The sequence below is a fragment of the Lissotriton vulgaris genome, chromosome 3_1, assembly GCF_964263255.1.
Source record: "Lissotriton vulgaris chromosome 3_1, aLisVul1.2, whole genome shotgun sequence".
NCBI lineage: Eukaryota > Metazoa > Chordata > Amphibia > Caudata > Salamandridae > Lissotriton > Lissotriton vulgaris.
The window spans coordinates 740,294,742-740,314,857 of record NC_141689.1 but is presented as its reverse complement, the minus strand read 5'-3'; positions in this window follow the sequence as shown (position 1 = coordinate 740,314,857).

The window sequence follows — 20,116 nt, the reverse complement described above, 5'->3', positions numbered from 1 at the left end:
ATAGGTGCATCACTCTCGCCTCTGCAACGTACTGATGTGTACATTATTATTCTGAAGGTCTGGGGGCAAACCCTAGCATAGCATTAATGGCAATGCAATTCTCCTTGCTGCATGCACTGTCCAGAGATCTGTGTACATCCCAACCTGCTCTGCTCCCATGTCCCCATGTACTTACCCTCTTTCACACCCAGCTTGCCTTTGTGTAGTTATACCAGGAGCTGAACTGTACAGTCACACTGCCGGAGAGGGTTGTGGTCTACAGGGATCATTTAAAAGTTACACATACATGAAAATTGCAGACTACTGGAAGACACAACGTTAGAAAACGTGCTTACCATCCAAATACTGCACGTAAATACATGTGCACTAAGGTTATGGCTTTGATTAACTCAAATTGCAAGAGAGGCCATAAGCACGACTGGCAGAATGCGCAACACTATCTCCCACACAAATTGTAATGTTGTAGCTTCCTTGAAATTCGTTTCTTTATAAATACATCTCTTGGCAGTTCTACATGAACCTTAAAATGAATGCAACAAAAAAGACAATGTTATGAGCCTATCAAGTTTTTAAATATTTTAGAAAATATCTAAAATAGTTTTCTGCTTAAAATATTCCAACGATTCTTGATTCATCTTTTCTCAAAATGAAATCCACGTTTATTTGCCAAATAATAACAACTCTGCAGTTCTTTGAAAGCATTTCACGTTTACCCCCTTTTTTCCGAAAAAAGGGTTGCACACTATTGAAACATATGTCTGTCATGGGTTACCGGCCCTTTGTAAGTGCATTCCATACACCCACAGTACTATTTTCTTCACCCAAAAGCATTTTCGTTTTCCTTTTACTTTTTCATTACAGATTTCTGATGGCCCATATGAGGTGGACTGATGCCTGGTTACTCACCGGTAAACTTTGTTACTCCGAGTCCAGGTCTTCTCATTCCAATCCTTACGCATGAGCAGTTCACTTGCTCCAAAGAACCTATTACCTAGTTGAGGTCAAATAACTTCCCCCAATATGGTGCTGCCTACCCAGCATGCAGAAAGGGGGAAGCATGTCACTAGGACAGCCTAAGAATACCAAAGAAACTCCTAACAAAGAAAACATGAACAATCACCATAGACAGAACTAGAGAGGTATGGGCTCAGGAATGGAACAGAAAGTGAAGTCCTGGACTTGGGATAATAAAGATTACTGATGTAAATGTAAATGTGGCGTATTTGTATAGCGCGAACAGTGACCCGGAGGCATCCCGGCGCTTGTACTCCTACCACAAGGGAACCCCTCCTGGCTTTTCCTTGTGGGGTGTCCACTCCTGGGCATCCCATGGTGAAACCAGGCATCCCTTGTGTATCAGGGGGCCTTTGTGGAGACTAAGCAAGCTATTGCCCAGAGTTGCAGCGTGGGACCCATGCTTAGAATCGGCACTGAGGCGAGAATATCCGGTCAGAGGAATTTAAGCCCGAAACCCGCCGAGGCAGGAATCGAACCCTGGTCCCTGGCCAGCGTTCTGCATCAAGGTCTGCCGCTCTAAGCATTGAGCCACACTTCTCCTGATCAGTAACCAGGCTTTTCCTCCTCGTAGTCTTCTCCATCCATGCCTTATGCATGAGCCCATACCAAAGTGCATGATGATTGATTCACACAGAAACCAAGGATGATGCAAAATACATGATACATATTTAAAAAAATAGAACAAATCACAGATCATGTACAGCCGATAAAGCATGAGTGCCAAATGCTGTGGATGAAGCCATCCCCAACTGAAGACAGTAATGGGAAACAAAGGTGTGAGGAGAGGCCCATGTAGCAGCATTACAAAGATCATGCAGTGATGCACCCATAAACATGGCCCAGGACTAATAAACACCCTGAGTTGACCACCCTTTGACAGATGAGGGGAGAAGATGGTGAGCAACCTTGTAAGACAAGACAATAGCACACTTCACCCACCGAGTCAGAGTGTACAAGGAAGTCTTGAGACCCTTCCCAAAGAAACCATTAGTTACAAACAAGGAATCCACTTGCCTAAATTTACTGGTGCAGTACAGTTAGAGGCGAAGGGCTCTCATCACATCCAGAGAATGAAGAACCTTCTCCTCCAGAGAACACTGAACAAGATAAAATACAGGAAGGATAATATCCTCCTGACAGTGGAAGTCAGACAATAACTTGGGCAGAAAAAGTGACTAGAGCGCAAAATCGCCTTGTCAGGACAGAAACGCAAAAAAGGGGGAGAAGCAAGCAAAGCCACAATCTCACCAACCCTGCGACCAGAAGACACCACCGCCAAAAAAAGAACAGTAGCAGGAAGAAACTTAAAGCCAACAGAAACCAGGGGTTCTAATGGAGGACCAGTGATTGACCGAAGCTCCAAAGGAAGATCCCACAAGAGGACTGTTGAACAGGAGACAGCAGCTGAAGCAAAAAACTCTGCAAAAGGCATGCCACCAAGAGAGAGATAGAGGACATTGCTGAGCATCTAATTTCCAGAATGGCATCCCACTGGACACGGAGAGTGAAGACAGCTAGACCCAACATAAAACAATCACGTAAAAACTTCAAAGTCCTACCAGGATCACAGGAAACAAGACACTGACCCTTCCTTTCACACCAAGAGTCAAAGTTCTTCCAAATTGGACTGTAAGATTTTAGGGTTGAGGGCCTGTGAGACAGCTGGATTTCAAGAGCCATCTCATGCAAACAACCCTGAGCCAACAAGGTCAACCTCTCAAGTGCCATACTCCCAGACGGAGGCACAGGAGAGAGGATGTGCTGAGAAGAGGAGCAATCAGTGGAGAAGGGTTCACAGGATATCTACAATGGGGACACACAAACAACCCTAAAGAATGGGAAACCAAGGTCTCCAAAACAATTCCGGAACAACCAGAAGAACCTCCGCCCAATCCACCTGGATTTTTTCAAAGACCTGGGAAGTCAAGGAAAACAGGGGAAAGCCTAATGTGCCCCTGGGGCCATGGGATTGACACAGCATCTATCACAAAGGCCAACCTCAGGGGAATCAGGCTACAAAACTGAAGGAGAAGGGCTGTCTCCTCCAAGGCAAACAGATCCAGCAAGTGAAGGCAAAACCCTGATAGAATCGGCTGAAAGAGAAGGTGTGAAAGACACATGTCACAGATAATGGGAACACCCTGCTCAAAGAATCCGCAGGCTTATTCTCCTTCCCTGGAAGATAGACTGTCGAGAGAGAGAGAGGAGATTCCAGGAATTTCTAGCGTAAGGAGAAACAGACTGTTGCATCCCCCCTTGCTGGTTGATATAGGCACGAATGACCTGATTGTGTGTCTGGACACGGAGGGTGCCAAAAGAGAGGAGTGAAAAAAAGAAGTGCCCGCCACACTGCCAACAATTCCCTCCAGTTTGAGGACTGCAGAGCCGCGAAACGGGACCATCTACGTTGGACTTTGGATTCCCACAGAGCCACCCCAACCCCTCGGGCTTGTATTGGTCATCAAGACCATTGAGGGAGGAGGACTGAGACTGAAAACCTTGGAGACATTCAGAGGCAACAACCACAGCTGGAGCGGCTCTCGAATCTAAGCTGTCACAGGAATGATAGCTTCGTATTCATGAGAAGCTGGATTCCAGTGGCATAGATGGTGATGCATGAGAGGATACAAATGGAGATGGGCCCAGGGGAGCACTTGCAGTGTGGAGGCTTTCCAGCCGACTTCGCAGCCAGAGGTGGGCAGACAGCTGAGGTTGGCATAGAACCCAGGAGAGATGTTGGAACAGAGTCAATTCTCTTTCAGGAGACATGAACACCATCCCTAGATTCATCTGGAAGAGGGCCTGATGAACTTCAGAGACTGAGAGGGTGTAGGGAGGACTTTGTGTGGTTGATCACAAACCCAAAAGATTCCAGAAGATGACAGAATTGATGTATCTCCACTGTTGCCTTAGAGAAATAATGGGAGACAATTAGCCTAGTATCAAGGTGAAAGTAGACTTGAATACCTTGAGAATGGCAAAATGCTTTCAAGAAAGCCAAATGTTTTGTAAAAAACCCCGGCGCCGATGAAAAGCCGAAAGGTAATACATGGAACAGGCATTATCTCTATCCCACAGCAAAGAGAAGAAACTGCTGATCCACCAGATGGATGGCAACATGTAGGTAGATCGGGGGATGCGAGGAAGCAACCCAGATGCATCAGCTGAAGGGTTGACTGCAAAGTCACCATTTTGAAGCAATGATGAGGAACGTGCAAATTCGTGCCTTTGAGATCCAGAACTAGATGGCAGGCGCTGCTGGACTTCTGACCAAGAAACAGGATGGAACAATATCCCAGCCCCCACTCCAGGGGTGGAACCTCAACAATTTCTGCCTTCTTCAAGGGAAGCCAAGCACCCTCCAGCAAAGCCACCCACTTCATGGGATTCCAAGGCAGAGGAGTCTCCTTGAATACCTGAGCCGGACGAGATGAAAATTCAATCTGCTAAACGGAAGCCACTGTCGAAACCACAGAGGCATTGGAGATTCCCATTGACTTGTGACAAAATAAGCAAAGTCGACCACCAACTAGAAGGGCTGGATAGTCACGGCTTTGGAGAGTGAGTAGAGGAGGCATCAGCAGACTGAGACCAGGACTTTCAAGCTCAAGCAACGGCGAGGGCAATGCTGGGTATGCACTGGTGAATTTTAATTGAATTTGAATTTTAAAATATTTGTAAAGCGCACGACTACCAAGCGGTTTCTTGGCGCTAGGGATGCAGACCCTTGGTCAAAGCAGGAAGTGGGCCAGTAATGGGGGAAGGTTTGAGAGAAGAGGAAGGTTTTAATGGCTTTTTGGAACTCCAGATAATGAGGGGAAGACCTAAGGGAAAGAGGAAGAGTGTTCCAAAATACAGGGGCGAGGGTGGAGAATTTCATGCCTCCCAGTTTCTTCCTCCTAAATCGAGGAACCGAAAGAAGGAATTGGGAGGAAGAACGCAGTTCTCTGCAAGGGAGATAGTCCATAATAACTGGTGAGATTGTGCAGATAAAAAGTTCAAAGAAGTCCTTATTAATTCGGGTGCTCCTCTTCCTTGGGTCCACAGTTCAGACCAGACAAATCCAAAAATAGCAGATTTATCAGGACCTGTTGCCACCAAGAGGGAATACATTACTCTGCGTTCACACACCATTAATAAAGATTTTTCAATTGAAGTTTATTTCACAGAAAACTCCCACGGGGACAGGAACATGTATTTAAAGGATATTAATGGCCCCGCAGCTATGGGACAATGATGAAGAACTTGTCTTGCTCATACAAAGTTTTGATTCAGCTCTCAGCATATTTTAGCTGTTCATATTGATGAGCCCTGATGATGCCCTAGGAGGACGAAAAGCGTAGGCTGTTTTTGAGTTTGATTATTCATCTGTAAGAAATGACTGACTTTGAGAGTGACATATCCTCAGATTGGATTGTTGAATTGGATTGAACATTTTTTGTTGGAACATGAATTTTGTGAAACCTATTTGAAAAATAAAAAGAACACGGTTGCAACATGGATTGTTGACCTTTTACTTTATGAACTTGACGCTCCTTCCATCGACTATTGTTTTTTTTTAGACTAGGACTTGTCACCTCCAGGGGCCCCCTGGCCATGACCCCGCCTCAAAAGGGCTGATTAGCGCTCTTGTTCTGAGGAAAAACAAAATTGTGGCATACCCAAAATTGGGAGGGAGGGTGAATGGGAGACACCAGATTCCATCTCTTGGCTTACTACTTCACCATCTCCTCAAGCTGTGGACCAAACACCTTTAAACCTCCAAATGGTAACTTCAATAGGACAGGCTTCTGTGAGGACTCCTCCTTCCATGCATGTATTCATATACAGCAACAAACCGCAATGGAAGCCCCTGAAACTGCAGCAGGCGCACACAAATTAATAAAGGAGATGTCGGACAAGTAGTGTGTCTGATATTTAATCAAAGCCAACAGAGAGAAAGCATCCCCACCCTCACTGATCTGCAGAGGCAGGGCCTGGCAATACTTCAAAAGGGACTGAACCATATTTTTGGTATGAGCTGTGACTCTGATGGAAAAATGAAAGGCTAAGTGAGACCTCTACTGCTTCTTCCAACTTCTTATCCATGGGGTCGGAAGGAAGGGCGTCATCTGAAAGTACCATGCCCTGGGAAGACAAGCCAATCATCAGGTATTCTTCTGAAAACCCCTCCAAAGTATAATATTTGCACAGAAACTGAGGGAATTCCGTTTTATCAATGTCTCACCATTCACGGGCAAGCACTTTGCGGGTTGCACCATGCAAAGGCAAAGCTTCTGAATCACGATGGTGGTACCGGGCAAAAAGTCATACCAGATTGCCCATGACATGGGTAAAGAGATCAGAGAGCTCATCCCCCTGCACAACTCGACCCCAACTTCCTTCCTCCTCATCTGGGTCATCCATTTCCACCATGGAAGTAGGCCGTGGCAACTGAGCAGGAGGCCCGTCAGTCTCCATGGCCCTGAATGCTGCCTCTACAGCCTCATTAATCAAGAGGCATAGCGTATCCGCCATAGGAACCCCGCAGAACCACAGGGGGCAGCCGTCTCCATTCTGCAACAAACACGGGTACGTCCTGCATCAGACCCGTTTCTGAGGCAACAAAATCTTGGAGCCCCAAGATCTCTTGGGAGCTGCTGGCATGCAGGAAGCGCCAGTGACCACAAAAATAGCTGCAAACGTGAGGGCGCTCGTACTGAGCAACAAAAAAAACAACGCTCAATCTAACAGGAGCCATTGAAGTAAGGGAGCCCATAACCAGTGGGGGATGAAAATGAGCAAAAGTATGCGCAGCATCACAGCCCACAACATGGACCAACGCCTGCTACGCAGGGTGGCCCGTTCGCCTAAACACCAACTGCTAAAGCGAGTCTCATGGTAGGAAAACACAAAATAAATACTAAAATAAAAGCATAATTAACTTACCTGACCTTGCTAGGCAACAGATCTGCAGCGCAAATAGAAAAGAACAGGCTGTCCTAGTGACGTGCTTTCCACTTTATACATGCTGTGTAGGCAGCGTCACATTGGGGGAAGTTTTCCGACTTCAGCTTACTAATAGGTTCTGCTGAAAAGGCAAACTGCTCATGCGTAAGGAATGGAATGGGAGGATGATCGAGAAGGGAATGACCATTCACTTAAGTCACCATTTTATTTTAGCAATGAGTGTTATGGGAACAGCAATACATTTCCTAGAGCTTTATAGCAAAGAAATAAGCAGTCAGTTGCATTCACACAAGCCTGCCTTTGAGCAGGGTGCAGAGATATTTATTGCCCTTTGAAATATTCCCCTTGACCATGCTGTATGCAGCTCAAAGTGAGCTTTTCTGAAAAGGACTGCTGCAAAGGCTCCAAATAGACCATTTACTCAATTTCCCTTCTAATATGATACTTCAAGTATGTTCTGATACATATGAAAATGAACTGTATAACTATATAATACTTGTTAGATTTTTTCTTTCAATCAATTAATTTGTTTTGTACTTTTAATTTAGTTTTCTTTTATATAAAAATACAATATTGAAACATAACATGGTAAGTACAGTGCATCTACATGTTTAATTAATTTAAACTTTAGATAAGTGTTTATCAATTGGAATGCATGGTTATTATTGTGGAGAGCTGCCTTCTCCAGATAGCTTCTGCAGTGTAGCAAAAAATCACTGTCAGCTACAATTTCTTCTGAGAACCATGCAACTCATGCTCTATAAAGAACAGCTCTCTCTCTACTGGTGAAGTTAGACATCTATTATCCAATCAAGTTGTACCGGCATACCAGTGAGAAAGAAATGCTCCTCTGGTTTGATCCAAAATTTGAATGTCACTTAATTGAAGTAGCATCTAAAGTGTACTGCCCAAGAGTAATCAGTGGCTAAAAGAACTGACCTTAAGCCCTTTCTGTGCAATTTTGATCATCTGGCTCGACAACGCAGCTGTCACCAGACAATTATGTAAGAATTACCAAGAGAGCGGCTTTGGCTCCGCTCACATGTTGGGCACCAGAATTACATGTTTTGATTGGGCAAAAGTTTTGTTCTTCCACAAAAAAGTGTTTGCCCTCCACACAGCTGTGACCATTTTGTTTATTTATATCCAGCTGCTGAGCTTGAATATTCAGTGGCACGCAATTAACACTGAAATGCTATTAATGTGTTTGAGATAATAGACAATTTACTGTGTTTGTCTTTCTGGGGTAACAGTACATATGGGAGGAGGGCATCCATGAGGAATGTGTTGCAATCCCAGTACCCTCACTTCCATCATTAACTTTAGATATTGAAGTGCAGATTTGTGCTCGAGAGCAGTATGGGGAGTCCAGGGTCATGCTTATCTACAGGGATCTTTAGGTCTGGCTTGACATTGCAACTGTTTCCTGAATGTATGTGATCAACAAAAAAGAACTTCCAGGGTACAACTGAGAGAGGGGATTAGACTCCATCCATATATTGGTTCCTCTGAGTACAGGATTTGAGTGGACTGAATTTGTATGTTTTTGCTGAAAAGTCTGTTCGTATTGCCCTTTTTGGCTTGTGATAAAGCTTAGACTTGATACAGTAGAATTGAGTTGGTTGTGGTGGCATGCCAAAGATCATGGCTATAAGTCTGAACTGTTTATTAATACATGTACAAGGCTCTAGGTCGGACACATTTCACTGATTGTCGTAGTACGCAAGGATTCAGCATTGGCCACACACTCACACAAACCATAGAATACTTCACTATTATTGATTCATTCTAGGCCCTGTTGAGTGAGTTTGTATATTATTTTGCAAGTTGTATTTTTGTAATTTTGTAAATGTATGCATGATGATTGCTGGCTTATGTGCACGTGAATAGGCCAGTTTTGGGTCACATGTATAGCCATAGTAAATGGTAAAGGCATCATTGGTTCATTAGGAAAAGTCCGTCCACCTGTTGTACTCAGCCTTGATAAAATCCAAGACATGGATCAAGAGTCGGCTGCCCTGACTGCTCTTTGTAATCAGCTGTTTATTTTTAGCAATTCACAATCACAACTACTGTTAGAAATGAGGGTCTCTAGTTGGTAGAGGTAGGTACCTTTGTCTAAATAGGGATCCTTGCTTCTAGTCAGTGAAAAGGCAGTGGTATGCACCCTGTCCAAGTAGGGATCCTTCCTTTTAGTCATGGCAAGGGAGTTACACACCCAGATAACAACATTAAAACATTAAAAAAGCGAGGAAAATCAGTCTCACCTCCCAAATAACAGAGGCAGGCAATTCTACCCGAGAGCTATTTAAAATCATACAGGCCTTCACTAACCCAGTTGTGAGAGCCGGATATCTTTACCCAAGATCTCTGCAATAAAAATTTCCCAGTTTTTCGAAGATAAAATTGAGGGGATATATAAGAAAATCATGAACGTCTCAGGTCCCTTAGAGACTGAGGCCTCTGAAATTTCCCCAACGGTGACCCTTGGGAATACCCTTCATGTAATCCCAGAAATAACTCTAAAAGATCTGACCACACTTATTAGCAAAATGAAGACCGGCTCCCCCACCGATTTGATTCCTGCTAAAAAGATTTCCCCCCTGACGGAATCTCTAGGCCCCACTATTCAAAAACTATTGAATCTCTCCTTTGCCGAAGGACAACTCCCACAACCCTGGAAAGAAGCGGTAGTGAACCCCATACGCAAAAACACCACCCTACCTTGGTCAGAGCTCTCCAACCTCCGCCCTATTTCCCTCCTCCCTTTTTTTAGCAAACTGGCTGAGAAACACGTCAACACCATCATTTCCAGCTTCATCGAGGCGACAGGGGGCCTGGACCAATCACAATCTGGGTTCAGGCCCAACCACAGCACTGAATCGGCCCTCCTCTCGGTGACTGAAAAGATCAAAATGTCACAGGATAGAGGGGGTTCCATGATTCTAGTGCTGTTGGACCCGTCCGCGGCCTTTGATACCGTGTCTCATAACATCCTCCTCAGCCGTTTGCAGGGAGTGGGAATCGGAGGCTTAGCATTATCCTGGCTGGAGAGCTTCCTTTCCGGGAGGTCGCAATCTATTAGCCTGGGCCCCTACCGTTCCACCTCGAAGGTGCTAACGAAGGGGGTGCCACAGGGCTCATGCCTTAGCCCTACATTGTTTAATGTATATGTGGCCCCCCTTGCTGAGATTGTGCGGAAGTATGGGTTCACACCGGTTTCCTACGCTGATGACACCCAGCTCCTCTACCCTTTCAGCTCCCTTGGCCCTAAAGTCAAGGAAAACTTTGCTGAGGGTATGAGGGCAGTGTCACATTGGATGGCCGCAAACTGCCTCCAATGTAACGTTGCAAAAACAGAGGTTATGCTCTTCGGCAAAGCAAGTCTTCTCTGGTCTCCAGATTGGTGGCCGCTGGATCTGGGTCCAGTTCCAACATCAAAGCCACACGTTAAAAATCTAGGGGTAAAAATTGATCAAAAATTGACCCTTAAGGAACACACCAACCACATCGCAGGATTGTGCTTCCACACCATTGGCCTTCTAAGACGAGTCTTCCCGTATCTTCCTGACACCTATAGGAAGACACTCGTACAGGCCCTGGTTACTAGCCGCCTGGACTACTGCAACGGCCTGCTGACGTTAGCAAATGCAGATGCAGTAGGCCGCTTGCAGGTGGTCCAGAATACTGCGGCTAGACTGGTCATGAGTGTACCGGCTAGGACTCCCTCTAAGCCCTTGTTGGATGAGCTGCATTGGCTCCCTATACGGCAGCGCATCAGTTTCAAGATATGCTGTACGGTCCACAAATGCTTATATGGGGATAGTCCTAAATACCTTTCTCAATCACTTGAGCTGTATCAACCCAGCCGGTCACTCCGCTCAAGTAACCAAGCTCTTCTAAAATCCCCTGCAACAAAAAAATCCAGACAGGGAGACCGAGCATTCTCCTCAGTTGGCCCTGCTTTATGGTATAAACTTCCAACAGATGTGAGAATGACCACCAACCATCTGTCCTTTAGAAAGGCATTAAAAACTCTCCTCTTCCAGGAAGCATCTCAGTCCCACTAATCTATCTCATTGACTCTGTTAATGTTTTGGCTGGCAAAGCGCGGAGATACCCTTACGGGATTGAGTCCAGCGCGATATAGGAAATTAAAATAAAAAATAAAAAAAATAACCCCTGCTCACCCCTTGGTAGCTTGGCATGAGCAGTCAGGCTTATCCCAAAGACAATTTGTAAAGTATTTGTACTCAAAACCACAAATGGACACCACACCAATTTACAAAAATAAAGTGTCTTTGTATAAACTTAACAAGACCAAAACGACAAAAATCCAACATACAAGTATTAAGAAAAATTACTTTCAAAAGGATTTAGCAACTGAGCCCATAGAAAACTATGGATGCATGATTTCTTGCAAAGTACCTGTAGTTGCGACAAAATTCCCCAAACCAAACAGCTGTAGTAATGGGAAGCGTCAAAAAACAAAGAGATGCTTCGATTCCTGAGACCTTCTTGGATGCGATGCGACAGTTCCAATTGGCGCAGTGGAGCAGTGCATTGGTTCCAGTCTGTAGGGGGAAGCAATGTGTCGATTCTGAAATGACTCTGAACTGCAGATCAGGGAAAACTTGCCACATAGGGACTATGCGTGGAAATCCGGGATACGTTGGTGAAAAGAAGTGGGGGCGTCGAGCAGCGCTGTGTCAAATTCTTCAGCCACAATCCCTCGATGCGTCAATTCTTGCAGCGGCAACTGGAGCTGTGTCCGTTTCCTAAGCGGCGCGGTGGTGTGGGGAGATTCTTCTAGCACCATGGCCTTGCCTCAGAAAAATTGTCGCAAGAATCGATTTTCTTGTGGTTGCATTGCTTTCCAGCTCCCAGCAGGAGAAACAACCTCCAAAGGCCCCACACAGTCACAGGCATTCCTGGGAGGTCAGAACTCCCAGCATGGAAGTTCAAGGGAGCTGGGGGTGAAGTCTTTGTGTTCCTGAGATGTCAAACAGGAGGCAAGCTCTACTCAAGCCCATGGAGACTTTTCTCAAGCAGGGGACACTGCACATAGCAAAGTCCTTCTCCTTTCCTTGGCAGAAACAGCAACTGCAGGCCAACCCCAGACACACAGCAATGGCAGTACCTCTCCTTAGTTTCTCCAGCTCTTCCCCTTGGTAAAGGTTCCTCTTGATTCCAGAAGTAGTCTAAAGTTCGGGGGTTTTATGTCTAATACCTACACCCCAAAATGTATTTGTTCTCTTTGTTCAGAGAAGCCCTGTGCCCAGCCAAAACCAGTTCTGTCTTCTCTGGTGCAGCTGCCCGGCAGGAGGTGGAGATAGATAGGAAATCTCCTCCCACTACTCCAAATGCAACCCAGGTCTATTTAGCTCAGCCCTGACTCATCAGGCTCTCTGGAGCCACTGCACCTCCCCAGCTCCTGACACTCCAAACCCAGTCAGTCAATCCACATCCTAGCAGAGGCACACTAGATGGCTAAACAAGAAAATAGAAAATACCTACTTTCTAAAAGTGGTATTTTCAAACATAGAATGTAAAAATCACTCTCACTAGAAGATGCATTTTAGCATTCTGGGTTTAGGCATACTAAACATTATTTTCCTACCTTCTTCCCAGGGGCAGTTATGTTTATATGATGTTATAAGCAAACTCCCTATTCTGTCCTATGCGAACAGGTAGCCTTACAATAGTGAAAAACGAAATTGGCAGTAATTCACTATCATGACATGCCACACATATCTGGGCATGTTCTATCTTTCACCTACACTGTACCCCGCCCACAGGGTTACCTAGGGCCTACCTTCAGGGTGACTGACATGTAAGAAAATGGAGGGTTAGGGCCTGGCAAGTGGGTGCACTTGCCAAGTTGACATGGCAGGTCAAATCTGCTAACAAACACTGCAGTGGCAGGTCTAAATTACCGTTTCAGAACTACTCATGTGGGTGGCACAATCAGTGCTGCGGGCCCACTACTAGTATTTGATTACACTCAGTGCACTTTACTAGCGAATAACCAGTAAATTAAATATGCCAATCAGGGAGAACCAATTATAATAACAATTTACACAGGGAGCACTTGCACTTTGACACAGATCAGCAGTTGCAAAGTGCCCAAAGCATCTAAGCCAGCAAATCGAAATCCAGCAGAGCATCAAAAATACAGGAGATAGAAGCAAAAATTCAGGGGAAACCACGCCAAAGATGGCAAGTCTAACAACTACCTTTGAAGAAAAATAAATTGAAATTATTGGATATAACTTCAAGCCTACGAAAAATCTCATGATTACTTTAAAATATTTGCAATGTTATGACTATATGTCTGATGGCTGCCTTGTGGGAAGGTTTACAGTAGGCCTTATCTGCTTATGGTGACAAGTCAATGATAACCGCTATAGGCTTCATTGGTGTGCAGGGAAATGTTATGCAAAATTCAATATACCTGGCCTGTTTAATATGAAACATTATTTCAAAGGTAGTAGGTCTGAATAATTCAAACCTTTAACTGCTGCTGTCGGCCGTCACGAGCACTACCTCACTAGTGCTGCGAACGTCCAATGGCCGACGCGGCCCCGCCCACTTCGCAGAACCGCGGCACTGCCGCGAAATAACAGCCGTGGCTAAAGTGTTAATATGGATAGCTAATGGCAAAACCAATAGGCCTCTATCAATGGATTGTTGTCAAAATATGTTACAGGTGGTAGAATGATATTTGGGTACATATAATCACCGATATTACCATAGAAGGCAAATGTTTTGGTGTTGGCCACCAACTCTGACAAACCCTGGGAACAGAATTTCCCTTTCATGATACTTGCTAGTGCTATTGGGAGGTGTTGTAGATTGTTTTCCCAACTGTAGTGTTGTAAATATTTGTAATTTTACTAACCCTGGGCGTAGTGGGTGTAGCGGGGCTACGCGAGGTCAACGAAGTTGCGAACAAACTCCGTGGAACTCCGCTCCGCCACCAGCCTCCACCCACATTATTAACAATTACTTCCACATTAATAAAAATTAAATTAAAAACCACTTACCTGTACCACAGTGTCCCCAGGCTGCCCTCCTCCTCTTCATCGCCATCTGGGTAATCCTTGAGAAAACTGCGCAATTGCACGTGCATGCGCATTTCTTGATGATATTGATGGTGCACTATTGGCACGAATAAAGTACTTTATTGAAGATCAATTTTGTCTCTGCAAGTCATGGTCCATAACTGGGTGTACTCATCGGCAGCGTGATAAGCCGGGATTGTTATTTTTCATATATATTTATGCTAGCAGCCCATCCCGACGTTGTCCGGGTATGAATTGCTGCCGGCCAGTAGTATATTGTTTTGTAGGATTTTGTTTTGATAGCATTTCTTATCTGTGACAGGCCTGTGAAACGCTCTGATTCACAGTGCACAGCTGATGCACTTAAGAGTGCACGTTCAGTAGTGTGTGAACTCGAGTTTCCCTACTTTATTTTTCCTTGCAATATTATATAGCGCAAACTCGACAACATGGCATGAGCACAATTTACATTACAGAAGAACACATTCATTTGTGGTAGGCACGGGGAGACAAAGCGATTTGCCTGGAATCACAAGATGTTGAGCTGATGCCGAGATTCGAACATAGCTCCCGAGCTCTAAAGTTCGCAATTCTAGAACTTGTGGCTGGAGGTGTGTCTAAAAGTGTATGTCAGTGCTGGCCATCAATGAGACAGACCTGTGCATTTTTCAAATGGGTGGTGAAAAAATATGAGTATGCTGCTGGAGATGTGGGCCGCCGTGCAACCAATGTACTTTCCGGGGGAGGGTAAACACCCATTTTTCCGCAACTTTCTTTCCGCATACCATCACTCCGCATACTTTCATTACGAAAGTACCATGACTCCGCAATGCCATTATAACGCAGGCATTACATTTTCTATGCTTTTACCACGGTTACATTTACAACGAAATTCATTGTAAATGCATGAGAGCAGCAGAGAGCTGCGAGTGAGCGGCAAGCAGAGCAGAGAGTCGAGAGTGAACGCTACACGCCGTAGCAGACGCCTTAGCAGACCGTAGCAGACCGCTGCCACCGCCATCGAGTAGCCATTGAGTAGTTACAAGGAGGAGAGTAGCTACAGCGGCGGCTACATCTAACACGACCTCGGGGGCCTGCGGCGGAGAGCAAGAGAGCGAGCAAGCAGGAGGTGAGCGGAGGGAACGGGAACTGGGGCAGCGGCTGCTTGCCGTCTTTTCATCGGCGGTTCCCCCGTTGTGCAAGCCCTGCATTCAGGCTCCAGCCGTTAATAATCCTCTCGCGCCGCTTTGCTCTTCTCTGTTCGCCCACCCCAGCGCCAGTGTGGAGAGGAGAAGTGGGGAAAAGTGAGGCCGTGTAACTGGCTGTGCATTTGGCATCTGATCCGTTTCACCAGTAAGCAGCAGCACGGGCAGGATGCTTACCCATCGCTTAACCATGGCTTACCTTCATTCCACCTAAACGCAAGCCGCAAAACATTGCCATTGCCATTGCCATTGCTAAGTTTTCTTTTCACTCTTCAACCCAATCGGACCCGCTAAAACGCTACCCCTGCAGCAGGAGTCTTAAGATTCACCGGCGCGGCCGGAGCCGCTATAAGATCATCCCTGCGGGAGCCACAATATCACCCAAGACACCCTAGACACCCTAGACAGCGCCCACATGATACAAGGGTGGGATCAGTCCCTCGGCCACACACCGCAATAGTACGTACTGCGCCACCTCCCTAACGGCAGCTGTTCCTGCTGAGGATACAGACAGGCTTGGGAAGTGGGACGGGAAGCGGAGATGCCAGGGGACACATAGAATAAAAAACAAAAAAACAAAAGGGAATGAGGTTGGAGAGAACACGCACAAACCCACCCAAGAATCCAAGGAGAAAAGTCAAGGCCAAACCTAAATCTACCTCCGGCATAGCGGATGGAAATTCACCTGCACCACTAATTCCGCCCGTATATCCAATTTTCAGTAACATGAATATGAACCACACTGGCAGATTTGCCTTTCTAAAAGATCCTGCAACAGCACTTTTCTCATCACCAAATACTCCAACAGGCTTGCAAAAACCAATGTCACCAACTGAAATAAGGCCAGCAGGACCAACATTACTAGCAGTACCAAGGTCTCCTCGGAATGCCCACATCATGAATTCCGACAAGGCCAATGAAATAGAGGAGGCACATAAGTGCACTAATGCCAGCCTTGTGAAAAGTATTTTTCAATTTCAAGCCCAGGTGCACATGGAGAATAAAAAGGTTAATAAAACGCAGAATACTACTCAAGGGCAAGTACAGGAGAAGTTACTAACATCCCACACAGGATCATCTAACACAACGGGTGGCCAGCATGAAGGAAATAAAACAAGGTCCCCGCCCAAAAAAAATGAGAATAAATACAACAAAGTTTTGTCAACACCATTAATACCATCAATACAAGTAACACCAATAACATCAATCCATGCTATATTTCATGAGCAATCATTAACGGAAAGCCACCCGGCTCAATCCAACAACGAAGCCTGCCACAATTCAGACATAAGTACATATGAACTGGCACATAAGGTGTCTCCATGTAGCCACTCAACCCCTAGATTGGACCAAGATTTGAGCACAATATTAAATAAATCCATAGAGACGATAAAGACTTAAACCTCTGCTGGGCAACTCAAGTACCGATTCACAACAAAGGAAGTACTAAGACACAAGAAACTCGCTCTGACAGCCACACAATTGAAAGTACCCAAGAAGGGTTGAAAATCCGCAGTAAATCAATCACCTCCGAAACTGAGGCACAGGAACTAACTGGAAGCAAACATGAGGGACAAAAAAACCTCAGCAAAGTAACCCAAACCGGAGGGACGAACCAAGGAGCAATGACAACCAGTCGGGGTACTAAAAACCTTCCATCACAGGAGCCGTCAAGTAAAATAATACTAGATATATCCAGTGGAACAAACCAAGAGGTGGATATCATTCAACTAACAGATTCTTCGCATGTGACTCATAGTGACACCCAAGCAGAGGCCTCAATCATAGAAATCTCAAGTGCTTCAGCTGCCCCCAATGTGGCAATATCAAAAACTCCTGAAATACGCTGTGAAATAAGGCAAAAAACCAAAGAGCTAGACAATGATTTAACATCCACAAAGCAAGCGCCACACAGACTTTCACCTGGCTGCAACGTTGGAGAACGACCCTGGCAAAAAAGAGGGTATGACATCGGCGATAACCTGGAATCCATAATCACATTGTATAGTGCACTAGGGTGCATATTGGAAACCTCAATCAAAACCCTCAATATGCAATCTGATAAACTGGACATCCAAATACACCTTATGAGCAAAATAGCGGAATACATATCTAACATAAATAAAAAGCTAGACGACATGGCCAGCGACTTTGCCATCTTCAAGGACTTGACCCGACTATGGGTTCCATCTCAAACCTGCACCTGCCATCCAATATTGGAAAAATTAAAGAACTTGCCATCAATACTCACAGATATATTGCAGGAATGCAAACACGCAAATCATAATGCCAATAACACACCAAGTGGATGTGACCTCATCTCTTTTGAGAACTCCAAGAGCCAACAAAACAAACATGCAGACCAATCAAAAGGTCCAGTAAGCCAAATAACAATGGGAAAAATCACACCGCATAAATCGCAAATAAAACTTGACGATGTAATAGAAGAACCGGAAACAACCGGTGCAACACCACATATCGTACAAAACAATGACTACAAACAACTAGGGCTACAATCACCAAACCGAGATGGGGCGAATCAAAATGATCAGAAACGCTTAACCAAGAGGCAAAAAAAACGGGCAAGGAAAACCAGAAATCAGCTGTCAAACTGCCCACCCACCAACAAACAGACATTGATCACATTTCCTATCTTTAATCAGGCAAAAACTAAACCAAAGTTAGAACCGAACGCCACAGAGGGGAAACACAATCCATCAATTAAGATAGAGACGGAACACAAAAAACATAAAGACTGCGAAGATAGCCAAATACGACCATGGATAAGCCCCGAGGCTACATCTCAAGTGACAACAACAAAAAAGTTGTCACAAACCGTGGGAGTGGGACCTGCTAAAAACTCAGAAGCGGGAAATGCTAGTAATGCGGAACTTTGGAGTTCAATAATCACTGCAAGTATTATCGACAACAGTACGGACCAAGGGCTCGGAGCAGCTACTCACCTAAACAAAACTCAAGATAATCTTATGGATGAATCCCAAAAAACTGAGTCCGTTCCCAAACAAACAGGGCGCACCAGTTCTAATGACAAAAGGAATCACATAAACAAGACCGAGCAAATGAATAGATCTGATCCAAGTAACAAGAGACCCCATTGGCCTGCACTTAAAGACACGAATAAAAATCAAAAAAAGCCTCCCTCCATTCGTGTCACATTACCAAGCATCAATGCAACCACAGGGAAAAGTATCACCATATCGTCTGACCATCAAACTCCAGGAAAAACCGACCAAAAGAGTCATAGGCAAATAAGAATAAAGGCGGACAGTCGTATGGATGACCAACCAAAACTTACAATACACATTGGCATTAATGGCACTCAAGCATCTAAAGAGATTGCAAATGCGGAAAGAATAGGTCCATCCCCCGGACCAGCGATTACATGCATCGGGCACCACCGAGAACAGGTGGGACCTAACAGATTAGCCCGTGAGGCAAAAACCACGACATAAACTCCACCAGTACTAGCTCAGAATGAAACGTACAATCAAATAGGGCAATACCTCCACCTCAATGCAGAGGGTTACGATGATCAAAAATCGACCACTAACGAAAAAGCCCAGTTCAGTAGTAAAACACCCTCTGAGATGCAACTAGCCACAGCGGGGAAGATACTGTTCATTCCCAGCTACGAGCCCCAAGGCAACCAAGACTTCCTAAACCATGGGAACATTCTCCACCTCACATCCTCCATTCCCAGCCTAACCCACCTAAAGTCGGCTGACTTATCATCAATCGAATTTGTTACGCTAGGAGAGAATGTCCTCAGGGATGGCACACTCACCACCTGGAGGAGCCTAGAAGTGGCAAAAAGCATCCTCGCAGAAGTAGGTAAATTTGAAGAGTGGGGAATTTCTCTGAAAGAACAAACAAAAAAGGGCTACCCGTCACCATTGCTAAAAAGATTTAAGAAAAGAGAAGAGCATGCAATACCGACCACTCATTCAATACTACATGCTGCTAGGGGGGCCGAAACATCATTCAATAGTCACCAGAGACAAACACAAGGCCTTAATGGTAATTGAACCTATTATGAGGCTGGCAAAACTGAAGAAAACGTAATAAAACTACTCTCATGGAACATTGCAGGAGCAAAAAACATCTTAAACCAAAGCAGGAAAATAGCTACCTGGGATCAATATGACATCATAGCGCTGCAGGAAACTTGGTCAACTGAGCCAATTGATGTACCAGGAAGACTCTGTTTTCATGAAAACGCGACACGCTCTCAGCGCTACTGCCGCGCAAGGGGAGGTTTATCTATCTATATTTCCACCTCATTATAGATCAATGTCTCCCAAATGCCTGCCTCAGCAACGGATATGCAAATCATTAAGCTGGAGAGCATAATCAAACGCGTGGCAAGGACAATCGTCCTAATCAACATATACCCCCACCCGAAAAAACTGCAAAAAAAAGAACTGTTCCAACGTGTAGTTAATGTTGTAACTTCCATCCATTTAGATCACCCGAGTTGGGAGCTCATCGCTACGGGTGATTTTAACTCCAATCTTTTACATCAATCGGAGGAAGAGAACAATATCTCAGTGGCAAATGAAATGTGGAATGTCGAATCCCAGGAGATTATATCGCCCTTTAGGTCAGATCAAGTGGGTAAGCAACTGGTCTGGGACCTGGAACGACTCGGAGTACGGGTATTAAATGGAAGATCTGTGCACGATAAACCCCCAGCAGCCACTTACATAGGTCATAATACAAACTCAGCTCTGGACTACACATTAATAACATTGCCCTTATTGAACCTAGTCAAAAAATTTCAAATAATCAGCACTCTAGACAGTGATCATTCCATGCAACATATTGAAATAAAATTAAACTCCCCTAGGTATACAATGGCTC